This window comes from Hibiscus syriacus, unplaced genomic scaffold (genome assembly GCF_006381635.1).
Source record: "Hibiscus syriacus cultivar Baekdansim isolate YM2019G1 unplaced genomic scaffold, ASM638163v2 tig00110021_pilon, whole genome shotgun sequence".
NCBI lineage: Eukaryota > Viridiplantae > Streptophyta > Magnoliopsida > Malvales > Malvaceae > Hibiscus > Hibiscus syriacus.
This window is the reverse complement of record NW_024062569.1, coordinates 135,933-149,301: the sequence shown is the minus strand read 5'-3', so window position 1 is coordinate 149,301 and position 13,369 is coordinate 135,933. Positions and strand designations below refer to the sequence as shown.

The 13,369-nt window shown below is 31.3% G+C and overlaps 2 pseudogenes; one reads left to right on the top strand and one right to left on the bottom strand.

Moving 5' to 3' along the window:
* The first annotated feature begins 2,239 nt into the window (after positions 1-2,239).
* On the top strand, positions 2,240-3,381 carry LOC120213486 (annotated as a pseudogene).
* Positions 3,382-9,428: 6,047 nt separating this feature from the next.
* On the bottom strand, positions 9,429-12,865 carry LOC120213505 (annotated as a pseudogene).
* Between the last annotated feature and the right edge of the window lie 504 nt (positions 12,866-13,369).

The following is a 13,369-nucleotide window of genomic DNA, read 5'->3' as shown; positions in this document are numbered from 1 at the left end:
GAGGCCACTACATCTACTTTATTCATTTCCAATGCTGTATACCTACTATTTGTATTAATGATGTACAATTTATTTCAGATTAATAAAGTTATTAAAAATTGAAGTTGAAATAATTTAAAATACAAAAAATTGAGATTTATAAATTATTTAAGTCAACCCTTTGTTTATTTAAGTTTCCTTTCTTTCAATTTCTAAAGGAATAATAATAAAATAAGAATACTAAGTTATATTATTTTTTTCATTTAAGTGTCTAAACTTTTTTTTTCAGTCAATTCAAGTGTCAAACATTACAAACATTGTCATTTAAGTATCTCGACGATAACTGTCATTAAATTTTTTTTAAGTGGCGTGTCATATTTCAGTAATTTTTAAAATTTTATTAAAAAATTAAAAATATTATTGTATTTAAAAACCCTAATTTTTTTTCTAAAATTATATATAAAAATCTCACATTCTTATCCCTAACCTTACCATATCTCTTCCCGACCACGGCTACTGCCATCCCTGGCATCTCCCTCGTCGATTGTCGTCTCTCTTATTGTCGAGATGGTCGTCGGAGTCATCGGATCGCGTTAATGTCGCGATTTGTAGCTTTGTTGTTCGTCGAGTTTAACATTTTTCGATAGTGGTTCTGGTGGCTGTTCATAAGGTGATTGTTTGTCGGGTAGAGGTGTGATCGGGTAAAGGCTTGATCGAAGCAATAACAACAAAGGGCAGCAAGTGGCGTGGGTATAGGGATTGAAATTAGGGTTTTCAAAATTTTGGGGCATTTTTTAAATTTTGAGAAAAATATTAGATTTTTTCTTTAAAAATATAATTTTTCAGTTTTTTAAAAATATTTTTTAAAAAATACCAAAATACGAGATGTGTCATTTAACGGAATTAACGGATTTTTTTTAACGACTGTTATAATTGGGCCACTTAAATGATAACGTTTATAACGTTTGACACCTAAATTAAATGAGAAAAGTTTAGACACCTATATGAAATAAAATTTATATTTTGAGAATTTTTTATTTTAAGCCTAAAAATAAAGTATGAGAAAAGAAAATTATTGAGTAATAAGTAAAAGTTTTACTTTAAGGGTGTGTTGTTTGTCGTAATTGGAATTACGGAATTGGTTTTCTCGAATTCCTGTGTTTGTTTCACGTAATTCGTTTTTCGGAAAATGTTTTTCCGTGTTGTTTCATTCGTTTTTCGGAAAATGTTTTTCCCGTTTGTTTCACATAATTGGTTTTCCGGAATGTATTCATTTTCCTAGTAACAGAATTTCCTTTGTGTTTTCTGTAAAATGACTTACGGATTCATTTTCCGAACTTTTCATTTCAAGAATAAATACTCAAAATAATTTTATTTTATGAATTTAATATTAATAAAATATTTTAATATCATTTTATCAAAATATTTTTTATTTATTAATTTATAATAATATATAATATTTTTAATATTATATAAAATAATCAATTATATTATAATAATATAAATATATATTTTTTATTTTAATAATATATAATAAATTTTTTATATATTTAATAATGAATAATATTATTTATATATTTAAATAATATTTTAATAAAGATATTTAAAATATACTAATTAATATTTTTAAAATATAATATAACATTATTACTTTAATAAATAATTAATATAATTTATAATATTTTATTTCACTAAAATATACAAAAATTAATATTTTTATTAATAAAATTATAAAAATATATTTAATAATAATAAATTATTTTAATATTTTAAAATAATAATATTAAGTTTTATGATAAATAATATTATTTATTATTTTAATATTGTAATAAATATTTTTTAAAAACTTTTCAACTGGTGAAGAAAGATTTAAATAATATTTTCCAAACATCATAAAACGTTTTCTAGAGTTTTTCAGAAAAAATTAATTCATTTTACGGAAAAAATTTTCCGGAAAACGTTTTCCAGAAATGTAATTCATTTTCCAGAATTCAAATTCCAGTAATTTATTTTTCAGTTCCAGTAATTCAAATTCCATTAATTCATTTTCCGAAAAACCAATTACACCCAAACAAACATACCCTAAAAATATTCTTTAAAATATTATTTTATTTCCTATTCTATGAGGAAATAGAACTCTTACTGTTCCCGACTATAATTAAATTAGGTTTCTTTTATCACACTATATAAGGACTATGTTAGGAGAGAGTCGATCAAAACCTCTTGTGAAGCAAATATTTTATACTTCATCATGTTTTCGATGCAAGAAGAATTATGGGCTAATCTTTCGGGAGAACTTGTGAGATGTATCGCAGATAAGACTCAATCTGTTCGTGATAGTATTCGTATGTCTGCAGTCTGTCGGTATTGGCAAGATTCTCTCGTGGATCGAAAACTCAATTTTCCTGCATGTTGACTGTTAGCAGAGACAATGGACAATGACAAACGTTGTCTTTATAGTGTATCAGAGGAAATCTTTGTAGAGTTGGATTTACCGGAGATACGGGGAAGAAGATGTTGGGGAAGTCCTTTTGGTTGGCTGATAACATGTGGTCTCGATCTCGAAATTCAATTGTTTAATCCGTTGTCAAGAGTCAGCCTCCCCTCCCTTCACTGCGTACTTTCCCCAACTTTCAAAGGGAACCGTGGGTAAAACGTAAACCGGAAGATTTGTGTAAGTTTTTTTTTTTACACAGATTGATATTATGTTCGATTCCTGAAGAGGCGGGCTCTAATTGCATCGTTCTGGCAATTTATTCGTATCGGTATTTAGCTTTTGCAAAGGTTGGAGATAAAGCATGGACTCCGAATCATAATTAATGTCCGTGGAGCAGATGATGCCATTTATTTCCAGGGTAATGTCTATTATACTAAATGCGATGGAGAGATTTTTCATGTGAAGATTTATAAGGAGATCGTCCAAAAGATATGCACTTCACCCCTCCGCCTCCAGCTAGTGGCCCTCCTTCGAAATATCTATTTGATTTGGGTGGAAATCTTTGTTTGGCTTATCGCAAGATTGTATCATGCTACGGAGACGCAGACGCATACGCATATGCATACGGAGACGGAGTCGCAGACGATGACAATGGAAGGACTTATGAATATGTAACAGCTGGATTTGAGATTTTTAAACTAGATATGCACACAAGGAATTGGGAGAAGATCTTTTCATTGGGTAATAGCTCCCTATTTTTGGGAAATTTCTGCACTTTTGTCATTACCGCCGCCGATTACCGAGGTTGTAGACCTAATTGCATTTACTCTCTTCTTCATTATCTCCACCACTTTGGTTCATCCCATCCTCTCGCTAACAAAACCAGGGGCTCAGATATGGGCATCTACAACTGTGAAAATTTGAAGGATTTGAGAAGTTATATGAGGTTGATTTGGATGAGATAGTGGAGCTTTTCCCAAAGTCCAAAGATGTGCAGCATCTACTCTCTTCTTCATTATCTCCACCACTTTGGTTCATCCCATCCTCTCGCTAACAAAGTTGATAGACGCATAGTATTTTTTTTCTTTGGTATTTATTGTTTTCTTTTCTTTATGTCTTAGTCTATGGTTTAGTTGATTTTTTTATATGTATATTGGTTTATAGTAAGCAAATTTGATATATCGGTTTTATATATTTTTCTATTTTTTATCTATCTATTTGTATATAACTAAACTCATCAAGTAATCTTAATGATAAAATGAAATTATTTTCTCAATAAATATTGGGTTCGAGTAGCGACGTCTGCAGAATATGTGCATCAATTATCAATAGATTGAAGCCATTTAAAAAATGCTATTATTATAATAATCCCAGACTAGTCAATAAATATATAACTCTATTAGATGGATTGTTTCATAAACTTAAATTAAACATAACCCTAAATCAAAATTGGGTTATAAACATTGTTGAGCAACAACAAAAAGGGCAAAGCCAATAGGGTGTTGTTGAAGAGAAGAGAAGAGAAGAGAAGAGAAGAGAAGAGAATGGATCGATCTCGGTTTGTGTTAGGATTACTAATGTTTTGTTGCAGTTCCTACCACAACCCGTACCAGTGGTGCAGCTGTTGAAGAAGCGTGATTTTTAACAAAAGAATATTCCTTTATTTCAATGATTTTTAACTGCAACGAGTATGGAAGCATGATTGTTTATATGTGTATGTATATGAATGGAACAGGCACATTTGTAGGGAGATTGGAGAAAGGGAAAGTATTTGATAACATTAAGGTGGTGTTTGTTTTTGCAGAGGAAAAATATCAGCAGTCTGCGGATCACATCTGCAGGCATCTGCAGCAGAAGAGATGAAGCAAAAGTCTGCAGTCTGCAATAAGAAGACAGTTTATTTTTTAACGTCTGCAGACTGCTAAAATAAACTGAAATATAAATAAACTGATCTTTTAATAAATTTAATAAGTATTTTATAATTTTTTAAATTTTATTGACGAAAATGATCATTTATATAAAAATTATATAAATATTATACGAATTTTATTATTATAAATTATTACATCTACGGACTATTAGATTTTGGTTTTAATATTATATATCATTTTAAAAATTATTATTAAATCAATCGATAATGAAATCAATTTGATTTTAATTCAATCTGTTTGTTTTGGTTTAAGTAATTGTTACAAAAATTATATTTTAATTCTCAATTATTATCGATTCACAAATATATTAATACTCGATTTTATAATATCATTTAAATCATCTTAATTTATTCGAGTGGTACAATTCAATTATAGTAACATTAAAAAATATATATAATATATACTCCATATAATATACATCAATTAGTATTTTTCTATTTAGAAAAAATATATTGTTTGTTTTTTTATTTATTTATTATGTATAAAGGAACTTTCGTACTTTACCAGAATTAAGTGATAAGAATCAGATTTTTCAATAGTGTGAATATTTTTTTATTAAAACATTTATTTTATCTTTTAATGCTAATAATTATATTTCCCCGTGATTTTCTGAGTTTTTATATATAAAAAAAATTTACTAAGTTTAATTGTATAATATTTTTTACTAAGTTTAATATATTTTTTTCAAATAAAGTATATTAGATATCATTGAGTTATATACAAATGATCATTTTCGTCAATAAAGTTTAAAAAATTATAAAATACTTATTAAATTTAATAAAAGATTATAAAATTATTAATAAATTTATCTAAATACTATAAAATTATTATTATATTATCGAACTTTTATAATTTATTACAATATTATAATGACTATTTTGTAATAATTCATTAAATTTAATGACATTTTATAATTTTTAAAAAATTAATAGTAAAAATGTTCTTTGAAGAGGTTAGAAGACGTCTGCAGACATAAGGCCACGTTTGCACCGTAGACGTTAGAAGAGCTTCTGTTTTCTAAAGAACGGTCTACGAAGCTCAATATCTACGTGTGGCCTGCGCGACGCAGACATAAGAGCTTTGAAGACCTTAAACAGTGAAAACAAATACCACCTAATAATCTCTCATTAGGGCTATACCTATTGAGTTAGCTTCAATGTTATCTTCATATATATATATATATATAAAAAACATTCATACCTAAGATATATACAACATAAAAACAATTTCACATATCATCAGGTTTTATATTCCATCTATTTTTGTGCTCCATGAAATTCCTAAGAAAACTTTCCATTTCTTCAGCTATCGGTCCCGGTCTCAACTCCACGAGATCCTCCTCATCGTCACTGCAAATCCAGCCATAGTAAGGCCTGCGCTTCGACTGCGAATTGCCAAGTTGTAGTGGTGGTAGGTTGTTCCTAGGAGGTGGAGTGAAGTGGCCGCTGTTACTAGGATATTGAACATCGCTTTTAGTGGAGCATTCTGCTTCAACCGGTGGGAGATGCTTGCCTTCTTCAGAAAACAAGAGTCTAATCACAATGAATGACTAACATGGATTAAAAGGTCCTAACTGATTAGATTCACTTGAAAAATTGACCCGAACCCATAAATTTCGATGAGAATAAATGGAAAGGGAAAGCTAGTCACCGGATTTATTCGTCGGTTTTGATGCACAGTCCAAGCCATGGCTGGTCTGGGATTCAGTGGCAACTGGATTCACATCAGAGGATGCGGGTTCAAGAGCAGTCCCAGTACTAGATGTCTCAGCAGCAGCTGGTTTCTTGGAATCACTGGTTCCTTCTCCGGTTTCCTTCTATAAACAAAACAAATATCGAAAATAATCGATGAAATCAACAACAACGCTTAAGATTTGTTCACTAAAAACGGAAGATGGTTCAGGCATAGCCTAATCAAGCACATAATTCGCGTGAAAGTAACATAGCCAGCACTAGAGATAAATGCATGAAAGTTGAACACAAAACACAAAGTCCTGTTTCATGAATTGGAACATGTTCAAACAACACAGTCCAAGGAACAACAAAAACCTCAGCATATCAGCAATGGAATGAGAAAAGATCATATCAACACAAAGATTAGTTAAACAAATCTCTTTGATTCTATAAAAAAATGCATTTTTTATAAGCAAAAGCAAAAGAAAGGTTCTACCTTTACAACCTTTTCAAGTATGGCTTCAAGCAAAACCTTGTAAGAAGAATCTTCAATGAAGGGCCATCCATCTTCCCCATAAACCTGAAAACAAAACAACCCCCATTTTCTTTAAGTTTCTTCTTCTCTAAACCCCTCCAAAACAGAATTAAAAACATCTAAAACCCCACGTTTAGCAGTTCTTTTATGGTTTCTTTAACCACGTTTACAGGAAATCCATATGGTTTCATTGCATCCATGGCAGCATCCTTTCTTGTATTAGCCCTCTGCAACAAACAAAATAAAAAAGAAGAAGCTTTTTTTAATGACAAGAGAATGAAAACGACCGATGGGAAACAAGCATGAGAGAAATCAAAGGGAAAACATGGGGAAAAGTTACCTTTTTAAGACGTCCTCTTGGAGCCATTGTTCTCTCTGTCACTCTCCCAACACTGCTTCGCCCTTAAGAAGAAAACAAAAGATCACAGCAATAAAAAGGGTTTTTTTAACTTCTTTACTCACATTTTGAGATTCGAGGAATGAATATATGTGAAGATGAAGAAAAGGATGGAAATTGACAACGACAGAAAAGAGTTTGAATCGGAGGGTTCGGGTAAACAGTAACACTCATATGTTTCTCACGCTGAGACAGTGAGACGTCTCCTGCACTGCATTGCCTGTTCTCTTTTTAATTTGGGCTAAATTACAGAAGATACTAATAAATTTCGGATCATCTATTATTTACATTATCAAAATTTTAATTTCTTTAATTATAATATTATATTTTAGTTTTAATTTCAATTATGTCATTTGATAATTAAATTTTAACGGAACAATAATAAAATGATGACATTTTGACGACGCTTGTTGATGTTCAAAACAATATCGTTTTGACGAAGATTATTGATGTCCAAAATGATATCGTTTTAGACATCGAATTTTACGAAAATATCAAAATTAAAATGTTTGCATTTCACTCTTTTTTCTTCTCCTAAGATTAGTTTTTCATGAAATCCACTCAAAATCAGTGAAAATCTATTTAAAAGTTTAACATGCTAATACTTTGATTTCTTCCTATGATCGTCTGATGAGACTAGTTTTGAAGAATGTTATTTGTCTTAACACCGCAAACCTCTCAAATTTAAGAAAATCCTCAAACTCTTAAAAATAATAAATTCTTTATTTGAATTTATAAATTTTGAGTAGAATTAAAAAACTTTGGATATTTTTTATTAAATAATAATAATTATTCGGCAATTAAGAATTGAGTGGTTAATCAATGTATTTTGGATTATCAAGAAAAGTTCTAGTTATTTAAATAAAATATAAAAATATATTCTTTTAAAAGTTTATTTTGAAAGATATAATTAATTAATTACGCTTTTATTCATACATTCAACTAATAAAAAATATTATTTCATTAAATAACTAGTTTTGACGGTTAATTTTATAAATGATCCTAAAAAGTATATTTGTGTAAAAAAAAGTTTGGACTTTGAAGCATGATTATTTTCTTTTTGTTTGTGCTTAAATTCAGAGCAACAGCCAAGGCCCAAACATAATCAGATTTAGGCCCAATAATTTAGTTAAAAGATTTAATTCAATTAGGAATAAACAACATTTTCAGAGAAGACTTTTTATGCGTTTAAAATAATCTTTATTGGATGAGATTTGTTTTAAAAGATCATTGAATTTGGAATAGTTACGAATTTAATTTAAAGTATATAAATTATCTCACGATTATAGAACATTGTTTTGTTGAATTTCTCGATTATTAAAAGTTACAAAATGATTTCTGACTATAGGGCTTTTTTTTTTAACTCCTGTGACTATTAAAAGTTACCACATAGTCACCTCATTATTCATATGTTTTAAATTCATCATTCTTTTACGAAAAATTGACGATTGTTTTAGTTGGACGTTAACTTGCTGATTGAGATATGATAAAATTATATTTTAATAATGTCTATTAACATCGTCCTTGTTTTTAAGCACTGACTCAACGACATGATGTTTCAAGCATTGGTTCAATGACAGTGTATATAGAGAGTCGATCCACAAAATACAGCTCAAACGATTCTAGTACCAAATTTCATCATACCTGAATCAACATATTAATGTCCAACTCAAACGGTCATCATTTCTAACGAAAAATGATGAATTTGAAAAATATGAATAATTGTATGATCATTTTATAACTTTTAATAGTCATAAACACAACAAAACATCTTATAATCAAATAACTATTTTGTAACTTTTAATAGATAAGACAATAAACAACGTTATAGTGTTGTATATTTTACCCTTTTGATTTATTCGGTTTTAAGATGGAATTGCACATTCAATTGAATAAACTCAAATTGTCAAATTTAAGACGAACAAAGTATATAAAATCCGACCACCGCCTGATCTCGAACATCTCCCTTCATTGATGGGCGAGATGAGGATAAAGATACAATATAAAGGCACCCAAATCATTGAAAACAATCATTATATAACAAACCAGAAAATTAGGGCCAATTAGTTCCAAACTTGACCGGTCAATAACTTCCGAAAGAGATCAATCAACTGATCAAGCTTTAGGAAGAGGACGTGTTAGTGGTGGGTTCATTTGAATAAAATGAATACACATTTTAATCGCATGAAATAGGTTAAGGTAATGATTGAACTTTATAATTCATGTTCTGTTTGATTCCATCTAAAAAAATCCGTAATATAAACTAATATATTTATCTTTTATGTCCTTAATTTGTTTTTTTCATCACAAAGCTGAATATTATTATCTTTACTATCACTTTTATTTCTTCACTCTTATCATTACAATAATAAATTGTAATCATTTGGTATTTTTTGGATCGAGAGACAGACCATGTGAAGAAAATTCCAGCTTAAAATGATTACTCGTTGCATTCATTGAACAATATATATATAGAGGATACCATATAAAGTAGAAACCCTTCACAATCACTGATTGCTTGTAGATCAAACAAGGATGGAGGTAACTACGGCACACTGAAATATATGAACTCCAGCTATGCGCTGTCGTCGGAATGTAAACGAACGAACAAAAAGGGGGTTCGAGTTCAAATAGAAGTTCTTGAATCAGTGATGTTTTGATGCTGGTGAAGGCGGACACTGGTAGCACTTGGCGAGAGTCCGAATGTGTCGACTTGTTTGATGAAATTTGTCATGCTAGCCCAACCTCCCAACCCGATCCGACCACGACACCCATATCACGATAGCTGCGTTCACTGCATAGATTGCTGTCCAGCTCCGGAGGAAGAAAGGAGGCTTCTCGGCTGCATTCTGTTCATACATGAATCACCATATACTAATGAGTAAAGTTAACAGAAGTGACTTGGAACATGAAAATCAACCTACAATCGTATGTTTCGAATCGTGTCTGCAAATTAGCACGACTGGTAAATGATTTTCTAGCAGTCAATTTCATCTAATACAGTAAGTCCAAGCAGAGGTCCGATAACAGAAACATTTGGTAGCAAACAAAAGAACCAACCGTCCACAAATTTTACCTTTCGTGCAGAGGCCGATTTATAAGTGAGCATATGAGCCATGGCAGGGATGATGTAGACAGTGAAGCTAACCAGGAGAGATCCTACAGCCGAGTTAATCGGACCAAAGAAAGGAAATATGATAGCCAAGAACCATATAGGTATTACCACAGGTAACCGGGATACAGCCTCAAACAATGCTCTCCGTGTCATGCATCCCCACTGCTTTCTCCCACACGAAGTACAGCGGCGTACAGGCAAACCCAAAGGTGATAAACTGAAAAAAAAATGGGATGCCAAAACCAATTCGTCAAGTCAATAACTAATCAAAGACGATAATAACAGCATAAAACCGGTCTACATGGTATCCACAAAACCTGGTGGATTAGCATTAAGATAACTGCAGCATCGTGCCAACCAGACTGTGGGAGGAGTGAAAAGGCATTGGAATGGTCAAGGAGTTGATCACCAAAAGCCCAGTAGACGGCGGCAGCGGATGGGAGGTTAAGGTGAACACATAGAGGGTGGCCAACAGATATATACTTGAACTTTTGAGGCTTCCACATGGCATGCATAATTTCACTGCAAACATCAAAATTAATCATATATATATATATATATATATATATATATATATATACACACAACTTGTATCTAACACTCATTTTAATCGAATATCCGAACATGTACAGGGAATATGTTCGCTAACGTCTCGAGTAACATAATCTCTTAAAGCTAAAGAGGGGGAGGGGGAACTTGACCCCATGCAATTATTAACCATTAGAACCTGCAAATTACCAACCAGCCAGAATTGATGGTTTAACAGTAAAATTTAATATTCACTAAACTTTGACCAAAACAGTAGGCAATAAAGATCCCAAACCGCAAACATGGAGTCAATGGTAACAAGGGGTATTAATGAATCTGTTTCTAAAAGTTTGTCTCTTTCTCAAATCCCGAAACTGCAAGCAAAAGCTGCTAATAATATCCTACTGTAAGAACTAAGAGCCCTGTTTTTCTTCTTTTTCTACCGTTTTTTACTGCATTTTTGTTCAATAAAAAAAGCAAAAGTAAATTATTCTTTAATAGCAAAACCTACACTGTGACAGCATGTCCGCCGAAAGTGTAGAGGATATTTGTGGCGCCAGTGAAGTACAAAACCAACTTGGTTGGACCTTGGTGAGTTACACCTTCCACCTAAAAACAGAAAAAGTTAAAAATTTTGAAAGATTTTTAGTTCAAATTCAACCCTTTTCATTGTTTTTTGTTTACCTGGCCATGAACAAGAGCAGCAATGGTCAAATACCATGCAGTATAAGTGGTCATCCCAAGCCCCAAAAAGGACCAGATTCTGTAGTTGTGGAATGAAGGGATGAACACTGTTGTGGCACAACAAGCTCCAAAGATGTAAGTCCATGTCCTCTTGTCCAGTTTGTCGTTTATGTAATATATGTTGCTGTAAATCAACTCAAAAAAAACAGAACTCAGAAGCCAGTTGATTGAAAAATAAACTTAAAACCATGGAAAGAAGTTCAAGGGTAAAAAACCTTGCACAAGCTATTAGTTGAATGACAGATCCAAAGAGGAGAAAAGTGCAGTTAAAGGCCAATCCAATAGCTTTCCAGTAAGGTCCCAGTAGACCATCCAGCACTTCAAACCACTGCATTTTGAAGAATATAATGTGAGGCAATCAATCTTTTTTAAAAGGGTTTTATGATATTGAGATGCTGACCTGGATAACATGATTCTTGAAGCTGACATTTTCTTTTTCCTTTCTGCTTCTATATTCAATGTATAAAACACTGATCAGATAAGCTGTCCAGCTTCCAAGAACTCCATAAAAGATCTGCAGAATGATCCCAGAGAGCATTCCCATTTGAGAGAAAGAGTATGGCAATGTTAATAGAACTTGAGCCACCTGCAAAAGAAGAAAACTTTTATCAGCAAAAAAGAACAAAAATAACCAATTTTTACACTAGTTTGGTTACCTGATTAGAAGCACAGCTGAACCAGGCATCATAAACAGAACCACCATGCCAAAGAAAGCTCTTGACACTGAAAATGGAATGATCTCCTTCTTCTTCATCTTTCTCTTCATGTTCCGTGGTGTCGTTGAAGCTTGGAGTAATGGCTTCCTCCGCCTGTTTCTCTCCTGACATTGCTTCACTTCTCTATAAATCAAACACAAACACAAACACAAAAATAAAACCAAAACAAAGGTTTTTTTAAGAACATGAACCATCAAATATCTTAAGTACCTTATAAATAGAGGAAATAGGCTATGAAAAAGACAGATCCTTGACAACAAATGTGAGAGACAACCCAGAAATCAGCTTAAGCTCTTCTTTAACTGATGTCAAAGAAAAGACTGAGAAAGGGGAGAGAAGTGTGTGTATTTACCTCGTTTTGCCTTTAAGAGCAAGAAACCACGGTTTTAGGGTGGCTGTTACAGCTTTATTGTCGGATTTTCTGCTTCAAATTCAAAGGATTTATATAAATGCAGACAGAGGAAAATAACTCATAATTCCAAAGTTGGCAGTGCCTTAATTATCTTTCAAAAAAGATAATCCACCAAGAAAAATCATTTCTTTTTTTCACTCAATGATCCACCAAACAATGAAAAGCTTTCCCTTGAAGACGGAATGAACAACCCTTTTCTCTTTCCTTGAGAAAAACGAGATCTGCCACGAAAGAAAAAAAAAAGCAACACTTGAAGGAACCCAAAAAGGAAACCCAAGTTATCAACTAGGAAACTACAAAAAGGGTAGCCTTTGCCTGTTTGCTTTTACAGTGTTGCTCTTAAGCAAAACTAGCAGAGAACAAAAAGAAATCTTTTTTATTTTTTTGAAGTCATGAGTTTTCTGTTATTAATGCATATAAGAATGGCAAGAGATCTTTTGTCTTATTGTTTAACACTGTTTCATATAGCCTTGGGTGTTTGGTCTCAGTCACCAAATGATCTTATCACATACTCTTTTTCCCATGGTTAATTTTGGGAAATATTATTAAAAATTTAAGAATACATGAAAAGTATTTTTTTAAAAAAATAAATTAAAAATTCTAATATCTAATAAAATTATTTATAAATAAATATGAATATATCAAAATCGTTTACTGAGACAATAAAAAATAGTGTGAAAGTTATCAACCGTTATCAACAATTTTAAATTAATTAAGATAATAATTAAACTAAATAAATTGGAAAAATAAATCAAAATAATACATTTACTTTACTGAAAAAAAACATGTCTGTTCGTTTAAGTTAGTCCTTATCTAGGTTATATTACGGAAATAACATTTATTTAAAATTTATTTACTTAATTAATACTAAAAAATATTACTTAGAAAAATAATACTTTTTC